The sequence below is a fragment of the Amblyomma mixtum genome, chromosome 3, assembly GCF_055824585.1.
Source record: "Amblyomma mixtum isolate Tamu chromosome 3, ASM5582458v1, whole genome shotgun sequence".
In the NCBI taxonomy this organism is placed as follows: domain Eukaryota; kingdom Metazoa; phylum Arthropoda; class Arachnida; order Ixodida; family Ixodidae; genus Amblyomma; species Amblyomma mixtum.
This window is the reverse complement of record NC_143014.1, coordinates 208241863-208255892: the sequence shown is the minus strand read 5'-3', so window position 1 is coordinate 208255892 and position 14030 is coordinate 208241863. Positions and strand designations below refer to the sequence as shown.

General features: G+C 48.9%; 1 pseudogene; it reads right to left on the bottom strand.

Moving 5' to 3' along the window:
- The window catches only part of LOC149353474 (uncharacterized), a 117586-nt pseudogene extending 103993 nt beyond the window's left edge, over positions 1–13593 (bottom strand).
- Between the last annotated feature and the right edge of the window lie 437 nt (positions 13594–14030).

Genomic DNA, 14030 nt, shown 5'->3' with positions numbered 1-14030 from the left:
TGCAGTCAGCGGTGAATGTTTATGTCTATGTCTGTCTTGTCGTATCTAAGTTCTATGTCCGTCTATGTCCGTCTTGTCGTATCGGGAGGAGAGCGCAGTTACATTCGGCAGATTGCAGCTGTGATTGCATTGTTGTGTCGCCATTCGTATCGGAAGTGTCGATGATAAAACCGGAGCATGCGCACGAGCGCTATTTCCTTGCAGTGCAGCTGTGACTTTCTGCTGTGGCAGTCTAGCTAGTCCATTCCGTACAAGTCTGCGCGCTTCTTGCACAGACAAGTATGTTCTTTGCGCCAACGTCGGCGGCGAAGATTACGTTTAGCGACGTCTTCAAGCACACGCCCACACGCGTTACCACGCCCCTCCGCGTCTCTAGAATAATAAACATTCTTGGCGGAGCAACTCGACGCTTCTGCTGCGCAGCGTTGCCAGAAAATCGTGGTCAAAAGAGTCGGGCAGTCGTTATCAATAGCTGCTCACATGTTTTCTTTCTTTTTTTTTATTTGGGCGCACTAACTCATCGCTCCAGAAGACTGAGGTGGGCCTTCCAGACTGCCTTCATATAGCAATACACACCTCGAATGTGCTGAGAGTAAAAATACGGCGGAGCAACGCGTGATCGTCTGTCTACGCACCTTTTCGTCCGCAGGACGCGGCGTGCGGCTGGTGGCGCGTGTAGACGCGAGCCCGGCACTGGCATTTGGAGTCGGCCTCTACTGGTGGGGACAAAGCGGCTTGTTGAGCAGTCTTCTCCTTACGCTCGCGTGTATGGCAGGAGAGCGGCACAGTGTGAGCGAGCTGTGCCGGTTAGTCTCTGCCCCATTAGTGGGTGCACCCTGTGCCTGCCCGTCTTAGTATCTGCGGGCTTTGACGGGCGCGAAACGCCGATGTCCGACATATATCGGTACCGCAGCCGCCTCAGGCTTGCACGGGGCGCATCTGCTCGTGCAGTTGAGGTTTAAATGTTATAGATGAACGCGGGCTGTCGAACTAGCACGGATAAAGAACAACTCTGGCGGATATTAGGACATCTTAGTTAGTAATCAGCTGTCTCTCTCTCTGTATATATATATATATATATATATATATATATATATATATATATATATATATATATATATATATATATATATATATATATATATATATATATATATATATATATATATATATATATATATATATATATTGTCACGAATATTACACAGCACACAGAGACACAAGAACTGCTCCAGTCTGCCGAGCGGTCACCAGCCAGAAGACGAACCACTTCTTCCTCGTCACAAGCGAGATGGCGAAGCACTTCTTCTTCGTCCACTTCTGAGCTGTATCATTGCTCCCTCCCCTGCAGCATCGCCTCGATGCGGGCCGCTTTCACAGAGGGGAAGATGGGTTAGACACGGAAAGTGAGACACAGCTATCACCACACACAACCGGCGGCACTCAGCGTCAAGTACAAGCAGCAGGACGGTCGTGGTACGGCTTCATACGAACAACGTGCACAATATCCGGATGCGGTGGTCTGCGCGAAGGGCGGCCTGGGGTTGCCGGTGAAACTTCGTACGTCACGTCGCTAATGCGGCGGAGAACTCGGTAAGGTCCGAAGTATCGGCGCAGTAATTTTTCGGACAACCCACGGCGACGAACTGGTGTCCAAACCCACACATGGTCGCCTGGTTCGTACGTAACAAATCGCCGTCCGAGATTGTAGCGGTCAGCGTCGGCGTGCTGTTGACGGTGTATTCGCTGCCTGGCCAGTTGACGTGCTTCTTCAGCCCGCTGAACGAAAGTGGCGACGTCAAGATCTGGCTCTAGGTCACACTGAGGGTCGACGGGCAACATGGCATCCAAAGAAGTAACAACTGGACGACCGAAGACAAGCTGGAAGGGCGTGAGCCGCGTTGTCTCTTGCAGGGCCGTATTGTAAGCGAACGTTACGTATGGGAGAATTTCCCTGCTGAAAAAAAGTTCTATGATGCAATAACCTCATAGATCATTCATCACAGAATATCATACAATCTGTATGACATATCATACAATCTGTATGATATATCATACGAATTGTATGATATATCATACAGATTGTATGATATGTCATACAGATTGTATGATATTCTATGATGAATGATCTATGAGGTTATTGCATCATAGAACTTTTTTTTCAGCAGGGTTGGTCCCATGTTTTATGCTCCACATCCACATACATGGAGAGCATGTCGGCCAGCGTTCTGTTAAGACGCTCTACCAAACCATTTGTCTGTGGGTGGTACGCTGTTGTACGCCTATGGCTGGTGTGGGTCAGATCTAGGACTGCCTGAGTCAAGCGGGCTGTGAAAGCAGCTCCACGGTCAGTAATGATAACCGCAGGAGCGCCATGACGCAGCACGATGTTGTGTACAAAAAAACGTAGCTACTTCGACAGCAGTTCCGTTTGCAAGCGCCGTTGTCTCTGCGTACCGCGTCAAATAATCCGTCGCGACAGCAATCCAACGTTTTCCAGTGGATGACTTCGGGAAAGGGCCGAGTAGGTCCATTCCCACTTGTTGGAAAGGCGTCTTCGGAGGCGCTATGGGATGAAGAAATCCTGCGGGTTTGAAGGGAGGAGACTTACGGCGCTGGCAGTCGCGACAGGTTTTGACGTATGTCCGTACTGATGGAAGTAATCTTGGCCAGTAGTACCTCTGCCGAATCCTCGCTAAGGTACGACTGACCCCCAGGTGGCCGGCAGATGGTTCGTCGTGGCAAGCGCTCAAGATATCAGGGCGCAACTCGGACGGGACTACGAGCAGAAATGTTGCAGTGTTGCTCTCAAAGTTGCGCTTGTAGAGGACGCCGTTCTGCAGAGTGAAGGATTTGAGTCCACGAAGAAAAACACGAGGAATGCGGGGACCGTCGCAGCCTTCCAGGTACGCGATGAGCGGCGCTAACTCTGGGTCTTCCCTTTGAAGCTGCGCCATATCGGTTGCGCTAACAGCACCAAGGAAAGAGAAGTCTTCAGTGATTTCCGGGGAAGTAAGGTCCACTGGCGCGCGTGATAAACAATCCGCATCTTGGTGCTTCCGCCCCGACTTGTACACGACCGTTACGTCGTACTCCTGCAAACGGAGGCTCCACCTCGCCAACCGCCCAGATGGATCTTTGAGGCTGGCCAGCCAGCATAACGAGTGGTGATCACTGACAACGCGAAATGGTCTTCCGTATAGGTATGGGCGGAACTTACTGATGGCCCAGACTACCGCAAGACATTCTTTCTCAGTCGTTGAATAGTTGCATTCCGAGCGCGAAAGTGTACGGCTTGCGTATGCGATGACTCGTTCGGCGCCATCCTGCCACTGTACCAGGACCGCCCCAAGGCCTACGTTGCTAGCATCAGTGTGTATGTCAGTTGCTGCGGCGTCATCGAAATGGGCGAGTATCGGTGGACGTTGCAGGCGGTGGCGGAGCTCCACGAAAGCATCCTCTTGGTCGCTTCCCCACAAGAAGGGTGTGTCGTCTCTGGTCAGCGCTGTTAAGGGTTCAGCTATTTTGGAAAAATCTTGGACGAATCGTCGATAGTAAGAGCACAGTCCCAAAAAACGTCGAAGGGTCTTTTTGTCAGTGGGACGCGGGAAACTGGATACAGCAGCGGTCTTGTCGGGATCTGGGAGAACACCGCGCGCGCTGACAACATGGCCGAGGAAACGAAGCTCCTCAAAACCGAAATAGCATTTCTCGGGCTTGATCGTAAGTTGCGCACATTGGAGCGCCCGGAGCACTGTGCGCAGCCGCTCCAAGTGTTGCTCGAAGGTGGGCGAGAAAATGACGACATCGTCCAGGTATACGAGGCACGTCTGCCACTTGAGCCCAGACAAGACAGTGTCCATCATGCGTTGGAAAGTGGCCGGCGCTGAGCATAGTCCAAACGGGAGCACCTTAAATTCGTATAGACCATCAGGCGTCACAAAAGCAGTTTTCTCGCGGTCGCTGATAGGCTGGCGGAGCGTCACCACGAGGGGAGCTCGACGAGAGCACTGCTGGAGTCGCGGCAGTGACGTCGTACCCAGGGCCCTGGCGCAGGACGGACGCATACGTGGGCCTTGCATCAGGCTGGCGAGGAACCTCGGAAATCTGGTGCTGTTGTGCTGCCAGGCGCACCTCGTCCCGGATGACTTCGCTCATTGGCGTGAAAGATGGCGTCTCGGACGGCGTACGGAAGGCCTGCAGTTCCTCTCTGACGACAGATCGGACCAGCTCGCGTAGAAAGGCCGCGTCGATACCGGGAGGCATGGAGATGGGATCAGGCCCGAAGGTGTTGACGTCGCGATTGTACTGGCGGGCTCGCTGTTCCAGCGTCTTCTCCATAGTTGCCGCCTCGGTGAGGAACTCTGCCACAGTGCTTGGTGGGCTGCGCACGAGTCCTGCGAAGAGCTCTTGCTTGACACCCCGCATGAGGTGGCGAAGCTTCTTGTCTTCTGTCATGTTGGGATCCGCGCGCTTAAAAAGGCGAGTCATGTCCTCGTAGTACATGCGTACACTCTCGTTGTGGCGCTGGTTGCGCGAGTGTAACGCAGCTTCTGCTCGCTCTCGACGGTCTGCATTCGGAAAAGTGGCTTTAAGATTGCGGCAGAAAGCTTCCCAGGACGTAAACGAAGCTTCATGGTTTTCGAACCATGTCCGAGCCGACTCTTCAAGTGCAAAATAGACATTGTGGAGCTTACGGTTGTCACTCCAGCCGTTGTAACGGGCAACCCGTTCGAATATCTCGAGCCAATCCTCGGCGTCCTCGAACACGTCGCCATGAAACGACGGGGGTGTTCGTGGCTGATGACAGAGGATGTGCGCCGGGAGCGTGGTCTCAGTTGCCATGGCAGCTGGTGCCTCCGAAGGCCGGGGTTGCGTCGCCCTGGTTGCAGCCGGAAGGAGTCCAAATTCAGGGGACGCTCCACGGAGGCGGCGGCCGCGGCGCTGGTGAACTGGGGTGAGATCCGTATTGGTCGGTAGCCTACGCGGGTCTGGAAGCGTACCCAGCACCTCCACCAGATTTGTCACGAATATTACACAGCACACAGAGACACAAGAACTGCTCCAGTCTGCCGAGCGGTCACCAGCCAGAAGACGAACCACTTCTTCTTCCTCGTCACAAGCGAGATGGCGAAGCACTTCTTCTTCGTCCACTTCTGAGCTGTATCAATATATATATATATATATATATATATATATATATATATATATATATATATATATATATATATATATATATTATTTCAATAGCCTAAAGGCCCAATGCGGGCATTACATTGGTGGGGGGGATTCATCAAAGAAAACAACAAATATACACCAGCGAATACAAACGGCTGAAAAGAGAAGTAAACAAGTTAAGAAGGCCGGTACAAGTTAATACGAGAATGGAAAAAGGCTAGGAACAGGTATTTGAAAAAATGCAGATGTAGCAAATCCCGCCTTCGAAAGTTACTAAACCCAGCATCTAACATTTTGCGGAACGCTACGGCCGACACACGCACACTGGAGCAACCAAAAAAAAAGAAGTGAATCACACAGTGAAAAAAAAATGAAGAACGCACATCAATATACGTTAGAATTTTCTAAATAGGACCAAAGATTTGTTTGAAATGATGATGTTTCAGCGATAGTCGCAATGCTAGAAGGAAGCGAATTCCACTATTCAATAGCCAGGACCAAAGGTGAATATTTGTATCGTTTTGTCCGGGCGAAAATGGGTTTAGTCTTCATCATGTGATCTACACGAGCCGATGTGTGCGGTGCCGGGAGAAGATGAGAACTTGAAAATGGTGTGTTGCTGCGGTAGAGAGTATAGGAAAAAGATAAACGGCTGAATTTTATGCGCATGACCAGAGGCGAGGGATGGAGCAATATTTTCAGTGCTGTTACACTTTGATACCGAGAGTAACGGGAAAGGATGATTGGTTTGGTTTGGTTTGGTTTTATGGGGTTTAACGTCCCAAAGCGACTAAGGCTATGAGAGACGCCGTAGTGGAGGGCTCCGGAAATTTCGACCACCTGGGGTTCTTTAACGTGCACTGACATCGCACAGTACACGGGCCTCTAGAATTTCTCCTCCAAAGAAATTCCAGCCGCCGCGGCCGGGATCGAACCCGCGTCTTTCGGGTCAGCAGCCGAGCACCATAACCGCTGAGCCACCGCGGCGGCGGGAAAGGATGAATCTAGCAGCTTTGTTTTGAATATATTCCAACATGTTAATAAGATAGCCGTGATGAGGGTTCCAGATCACCGACGCGTATTCTATCACCTGTCCTGATTAGCACGTTGAATGCCTGTTACTTTGTGTCCTGGTTAGTTTGGTGCAGTCGGCGTTTAAGAAGACCAAGTTTTTTTTAAGGCTTTGGTAGTGATCTGTTCAATTTGAGTGCTCCAGGATAAATTAGAGTTAAATTTACACCCAGGTATTTTACCGACGCTGCAGTTTCAATGGTAGTATTATTAACTGAGTAGGCATTAGGGCTCGTGTTTGCAACGAAAATGTAAACTTGAGGTGTTTAGTTTTATCTGCGATAATTACCATTTGCCAACTGCCGCACCAAATAGTTAGTTCATCAAGATCAGTCTGGAGAGCAACGATGTCGCAAGGGCTCGATATTACTCGGTAAATTACACAGTCATCTGCAAATAATCGAATTGTTGATGTTATGTTCGACGTGATGTCATTAATATATATTAACAAAAGCAGTGGACCCAGCACCGAACCCTGAGGTACTCCTGAAGCAACACCTGTACGTCTTGATAAGAAGCTCTCTAATTTAACTGACTGAAAGCGGTTTGTTATAAATGCGTTAATCCACTGCGTAGTGTGTTGATCCAGCTGCAATTGCGTATTTTTATCATCAGACGGTTATGAGGCACGCGATCAAAGGCTTTAGAGAAATCAATAACGGTGGAGTCAATGTAGAGGGAAGAGTCGATTGCTTCATGAAGGTCCGTTATTAGCTCAAATAACTGTGTCTGGCACGATAAATGTTTTCGGAAGCCATGCTGGTTGTTGTGAAGCAAGTTGTTGTGGTTAAGATGAGTCATAAAGATTGTGTATATTATGTGTTCGAATATTTTGCAACATATCGAGGTTAGTGAAATTGGCCTGTAATTATTAGGAACGGATCTGTCTCCAGATTTAAATACTGGGATTACATACGCGGATCTCCAATCTTCTGGCACACATGTCGTATCGAGTGACTGTTGAAAATGAGTGATAGCAGGAAAGCTGTGTGCTGGCAGGTTATTTTTAACAGCTTCGCGTTGATGCCATCGGGTCCTGGGCTAGTGTGGTGGGGTAGGCGTTCAATTGCACGAACCACGCCAAGCGCAGATACGTGAATGGGTGAAAATGAAATCTGGATATCGGCCTCAGGAAGCAGCAGTGCATTGTAAATGGGCAATTCATCTGTAAAAACTTGTGAGAAGTGGCCGTTGAATTGTTCTGCACATTGTTCTATACGTAGAGTGCTGCTGTTTACACCCAAAAGAACAGGAACCGTACTAGCACTTTTAGGATTAACAGTTTCCAAAATTTCCTAGGGTCAGTTTTTATCAAACTAGGAAGTGTAAAATTGAAATATTTGTTTTTGGCTTCAGAAATTCGTTTTCAGCTATTTTAGAAATGCTTTTGTAGTTTTCCCAGTCTGTAGCTTCTTTTGTTCGAACGGCTTTCCTAAATGCTCTTTTCTTCCTATTTGTTAGTACGTGTGCTTATCATTCGTTTTGGCACGCAGGAATCTTCAACTTCTTTTAGTTTGTCACGAAACAACTTCCAATTTTCACTGGCCGTGCGATTATGAAAATTGGCCTGAAAACTATTCGTGAATATTTCCAGCAACAGGTTCATTTTTTCAACGTCCGCACGTGCGTAGTTGTAGATAAGCTTTTTGGTTTTTGTTTTGTCGCTCCGCGGAAGAGAAAGAGAACAGTGCACAACTTTGTGGTCACTTAATTCTTCCAAGACGTGGATCTCTGAGAGCTCAGGATTGGTTGTTAGGATGAGGTCCAGGATATGCCTACCGCGAGTAGGCTCGTGAACAATTTGGGTGAGCTGGTGATATTGAAGTAAGTGAAGGAAGTTAATGTTCTCCTGTCGGTAACTATCGGAGTCAACAGTTAGCGTCGTCCAGTTAATCGCAGGAAAGTTAAAGTCACTTGCTAAAAATGGGAGGCCATTCGGGTGCTTTACAAGGATCTGCTCGATAGCGTCGTTTAACAGTTCAATTAATTCAGGTTGGCTACTTGGTGGTTTATAGCAGGCGCCTATAATGCAAAGCTTATGGCCAAGTTGAACAGAAACCCAGACTATTTCTAAGGGAGAGTCGATAGGGACAAGAGATACGTGGAAGTCTTTGTTAATCGCAATCAGCACTCCTCCTCCTCGTCGAGAATGAGCCCTATCTTCCTGAATAAAACGAACGATGATGGAAACGCGATGTCATCACGTGCAACGTCTTCGCTTAGCCACGTTTCCGTACCCACGATGATATCAGCAGAGCAGGTATGTGTAATACCTTTAAGTGCATCTACTTTGTTATGTATGCTGCGGAAGTTTGCCAAGACCAAGGAGACTGGTTTGGTTTTGATACGGATGGTTTTCTTTGCGGTAGACTGTCAATTCTCGGGGGGCGTATGCCTAGAAGGAAGTTTTTTCACGCTGTCTGTTGCAGAATCATATCGGCAAACACCATTTTTCATGTGAAGCTTGTCAAATCTTACAGAATAACGCTCGTTTTCTCTGATATTTCCTTTGGCGAGGTCGCGCAGCTTTTTCCGTGCATGAAGAACCTTTGGGGAGAAGTCTTCGTCTAGCCAAACTTTTGGTTCCGTGAGTTCTTTTAATTTATGTGCATTTCGAAATGCTTCAAGTTTATATTTAAAGTTCAGGAATTTAACTATGATTGGTCTAGCTTGATCAGAACGGGGCTGGTCAAGGCGATGGGCACGTTCGATGTCACCGCACTGTATGTTAAGATGCTTGCTAAAGAAGTTGTTGTGGTTGTTTTTTCTTCTGCTTTTCTAATAAATTAGCTTTAAGCGATAACATATTCAGTAATATTATAAATTGATCAACAACACAAAATAAATAAATAAATTAAAAATCCCCTGTGCCCCTTGGTTTCTGTGGCTGTTGGCTTCTCTCATATATATATATATATATATATATATATATATATATATATCAAAAATTATTTTTTGGAGCCTGGTTTATTAATATAAGATAAAGTCACCAGAACTTGAAAAACATAACAAGATTTAATTCACGACGTTTCGGCTGGAGGACCAGCCCTTTTTCGAGTGTATTACAGTATATATATATATATATATTGCTGACCCAAAAGACGCGGGTTCGATCCCGGCCGCGGCGGCGGCATTTCTTTGGAAGAGAAATTCTAGAGGCCCGTGTACTGTGCGATGTCAGTGTACGTTAAAGAACCCCAGGTGGTCGAAATTTCCGGAGCCCTCCACTACGGCGTCTCTCATAGCCTCAGTCGCTTTGGGACGTTAAACCCCATAAACCGAACCAAACCTGTACATTTTTAGGAGCAACAACACTAAAGACGGAGATGAAAAAGTAGTTTTTTACCATTCATGAAATGTCTGGAATGGTTGAAAGGAACCCCGGCACTTTCTCGTTCAGCGAGCGCAAAGCGAGCATATGCGTGCGGGCATTTTCTGGCGCCACTATTTCTGAGTCGCTCATATAAATCGCCTTAACCGAGATCCCCAAATGAAAAGCTGTAAACTTTATCTGCGCCGAAATAAAACGCTGCATGGTTGCGACATTTGGCACAAAAGAAGAGGAGGTTCAAGAAAACGTACAGTAAATGTTTCGGCAAATGTGTAAATAGAGAACAAAACGAAAACGCAGCCCGCCACTTTTGTGCACCGTGCTTCGCATGAAGCATCTTCAAGAGCGGTGCGCGCAATAAAGTTTAGAGCTGCATGTCCTGGTGAGCTATTTTCTCGCGCTTATTCATGAGCTCGCCTGTCTTCGGTTCGAGCTTTCCGTTTACATGATTTCTTGCTAAGGTAAAAACAAAGGGACACCACAGCGGTCAAGACTTCATTCACCGCTGCTGTTTCCTCGGTGGACAGTTATCAACGATCCGTATACCTACAGATATATACCTGCAGCTGGTACTGCGCCAGTAACACTTGCCGTGGGTAAGCAGGGCCGTTTGAAGGGGAGCGCTCGCCATTTGAAAGATGTGGGAGTTGGAGACTGGTGCCTTGATTAGTAGCCGAAAGTGCTCTAACCTTGGCGACTGCATCGGGATTGTTGAGTATCTTTGTGGTGGTGAAGTAGGGCTCCTTCACGTGCCGCAGGTACGATGCGATGGTGACGTCATTGGCTTCGCGTAGGGTGTAATCAGGGGCGTAGTCCTGTAGGTCTGCGAGAGCACGCGGTGGGAAAAGAAAAATAATAAAAAACAACAACAAAGAAATTATGTAGCGTACTAGAATTTGCTGTAAGTAAAATTTTAAAGCACTCCAGATGAAACTGGCATATTTGACCTGCACCAGTTTCGCCAACTGCTCGGAAGCATCAGGTGCCGGTTCCGGCAGGCCATGCGGTGCACGTCGCGAGACAAGGGCGACATTGTGGTCTGCAAAGGCGGTCTCGAAGACCGACAAAAAAGAAATTTTGACTCCCATCGTTGTCGACGACCTTTCTACCCCTTCACGTCTCGGAATACCAGCCACTTCGAACCAGATGGGGGGCGACCAAAGCAGCTTTGTTTGCCGATGCCTTATAGCGTATTCCAATCGGCTATCCGGAGCAAGTCTCCTTGCTCCACGAAACCGAAGAACGTTTTTCAATGGGCGATTTAAATTGAGGTAAAATGTTTTGATGGACCTCGACGGCAAGGTCTTTAAACTCCCTAGACCCCTTACTCCAATCGGGTCGCCGAATCGAGTATACGCCATTACGCCACTCGGCCATCGCGGCAGCCTCTCATGCTGCATGCTCTGACTGGTACTTTATTGCGCTATGCATCAGATGTTGTCGCGTTCATCATCTTTCATACGTTCGTTCTGCGCCGCGAATGTTTGCCAAGGCCGCTGAAGAACGGCCGAATGCTATGGCTCTTCAAACAGCGAAAGGGACGTTGCGAATAGAGGGAGAGCTGTTGAACTATCTGACCGGAATGAAAAAGAACAGAAATGAACGCGCCATCATTTAAAGTGTTTGTAGCGACCCCCCCCCCCCCCCTTCACCCGACCAGTGCCGGCCACGTGCACTAGAAGAGGAAGTGGTGCCAGGATGTGCAATAGAAATTGCTATTATTATCATAATTATTTTATTTTTCATAACCAGTATTTTCTTGTTTAAGATTTTGTACACCTATCAGTTGCCGCCTGTGTCTTGGCCAATCCCCCGCACTGGGTACGCGCCATTATCTAGAGGACAACAACAACAACAACAAGATGAGGTCGACGGAACGGATCGGCGGCACCCGCGAATGTCAATGACGTATTCCAGCGATTTCTGTGGCGCGTGCTGGTGCCACCTCTTCTTCCTCGGCACGTTATCGGTGCTGGTCACGCGGGTCCCTACATACCGAAAGTGGCGAACCAAGTCGAGCGCATTGTGCAGCCAAAAATAGTGGCTGATCACGGAAGCTCCTCAAGACTCGAGTGACAGCTGCCGCAATCTTTGAGCCATCTTAGGATGCGCTATGGATTTCTCTCATTCGAATCCAAAATGGCGGCGATGTTTACGTCAAAACCAACGCGGCTTTACACGCCTACGGGCGAGAGCGAGTAAGTGGTCCACGCGTCGCTGAGTCCAAAGAAAAGCGGGCGGTCGCCTTATAAAAAATTTACATATCCTGAGACACAGATTCATAGTATACGGCTATTAACACCTGTGACTAGACCCGGAAATGTGCCACGCCTTGTAAATCATTTCATACTCTCACCTTCTGTAGCCCGAGGTACACTTAATTTTTTTTTAACCTTTATTGACACAGCACATAATTTTTTTTACCTTTATTGACACAGCACACAGAAGTTACAAAAAAGCACACACAAAAGCGTTACTGTTCACTCCAAGAAATGAAAGTGTGCTGGTAAACATGAAAAGATAGAAACCAAACAAAAATTCAGAGCGAAAAGATAGAAAGCGAAAGAAAAAGTGAGCGCAAAAGGATAGAAAGCAAAGAAAAAAAACGAGCGCCAAAAGATAAAAAGGAAAAGAAAAAGTGAGCGCAAAAGATAGAAAGCAAAAGAAAAAGCGAGCACGAAATGGTGTGCTGCTAAACACAAAAAGGTTGAAACGAAAAGAAACTGGAGAAATAGAAAAGTTAATGCGCTGTGAGGGAGCCTTGCCGCATTGTCCTCTCAATTGTAGGCTCACTCCTCACAGCCGCTATACATGTCGACACCAGCTCATTGGCCGCTTGAGTACTGGAGTCGCTCTAATCAGTCACTAAAGTTTCTCTCTCTCGCCATGTGTGTCTCTGCACATCCCTGATCGCGGTTCCACACCATCCCGTAATCCTGGCACTCAGCAGTGTCCAAGGTCATAGAAAAAAAAAGGAAAGCTCTCTCTCTCTCGCGGTGTCAGGCGCACTAGGCGCAGTCCTCGCTCCATGCCTGCTCTCGAAAAATGTTCCCCTCCGGCAGAATGAAAACCCGCCGCCGCGTTCTATCGATGATGATGAGATCCGCTCTGGTTCTGGCAGCTTCGTTGAAGCCGCCCTGCGCTACGTTCCGTCGATGAGGAGAAATGCACTTGGTTTCGGTAATGTCGCTGAAACCACTCTACGTGGCATTGGATCTCTCCGTGGAGTGTTGCGCAGTCGAAGCACCTTTATCGGCAGCTGCGGCCTCTGCAGCCCCCCACTCGCCACCACCATGAACCACAACGGGGCATCCGGCTCGCGGCTGCTTGCTTGACTTCTGGTAAATCCTGCATTGCAGACGTAGAGAACACCTCGCTGGCAGCCAGGCTTACGGCGAAGTCGATTCTACCTTGACCTCCTGCAACCCGTCTACTCACGCCCGAGGACGCTAGCACCAGGGCCGTCGTGGTCGGGACGAGCGGGCGTCGGCAGGCGCTGGGGGGAGAGCGCTGCCGCCGCTCTGCTGGTCCGCCAACCTGGTCATCTGGATGCGGGGTGGCTGCGTTCTTCCTCGTCGTCACGCTTAAGCCTCCTGGTGTTGGCGCCCGGAGGAGGCGAAGACCGGCATGCGCCGTCCAGGACAAGCGCGGTGGTCGCCTCCAGGTTCTCGATGGGGTTGACCTGCACCTCGGTCTTCAGCGTGCCCTTCTCGCCGATGTCGGGGACCCGAGGCGCGCCGCGGCGCCATGGCGCCGGGCCGAACGGCAGCTGCAGCAGGAGGTGCGACCGTCACCACCACCACCCAGGCTTGGAATGCCGCGTCAGCGTTCCGGGCCTGCAGGGGTGAGGCGGTGCGCGGGCCCTCCACCTGCTTCAGCTTCCTCGTCGTCGTCGCCTCCTCTGCTGCTGGCGATGAAGGCCCAAGAACGGCATTTTCACGTCTCCAAGGTCGCTGTGCCACGCTGAGTGGCTTGAATTGTTTCTTGCGAATCACCAAAGCTGTGGAGACCATAATGCGATTTCCGCATACGGGTCGGGCAGGCACTACTTTTCAGCTCGTAGATTTTTTTTTTTTTCACAGATGCCAGCGCCGCGTACTGGCAGAAGTTATCGCAGCGCGGACTAATACTCACTTCGTTTTTCTCGACTGCGTTCCGGGAAGAATCGAGAACAATGACACGTGGCCGTGCACGATTCGTCCCAACTTCTTCGTTGCTTCTTCTTTGATTCAAATAAGCATTATTATTGCGTGTACGAGACTTTTGGCAGAAAACACCTACGCGGAAGGTTTGCATGGAGGATTTGAAAATCTACCGAGAAAAGGAGTTTCTTTGTGTTTGAGGCGGCCCCTCCCAAAACACTCGCAGAGCTGCGAAGCATTTCATGCTCAGAGCTTTACAAGACCTCTCTCACTTCGTCCTGATAGGTTCGCACATATATTGCACATAA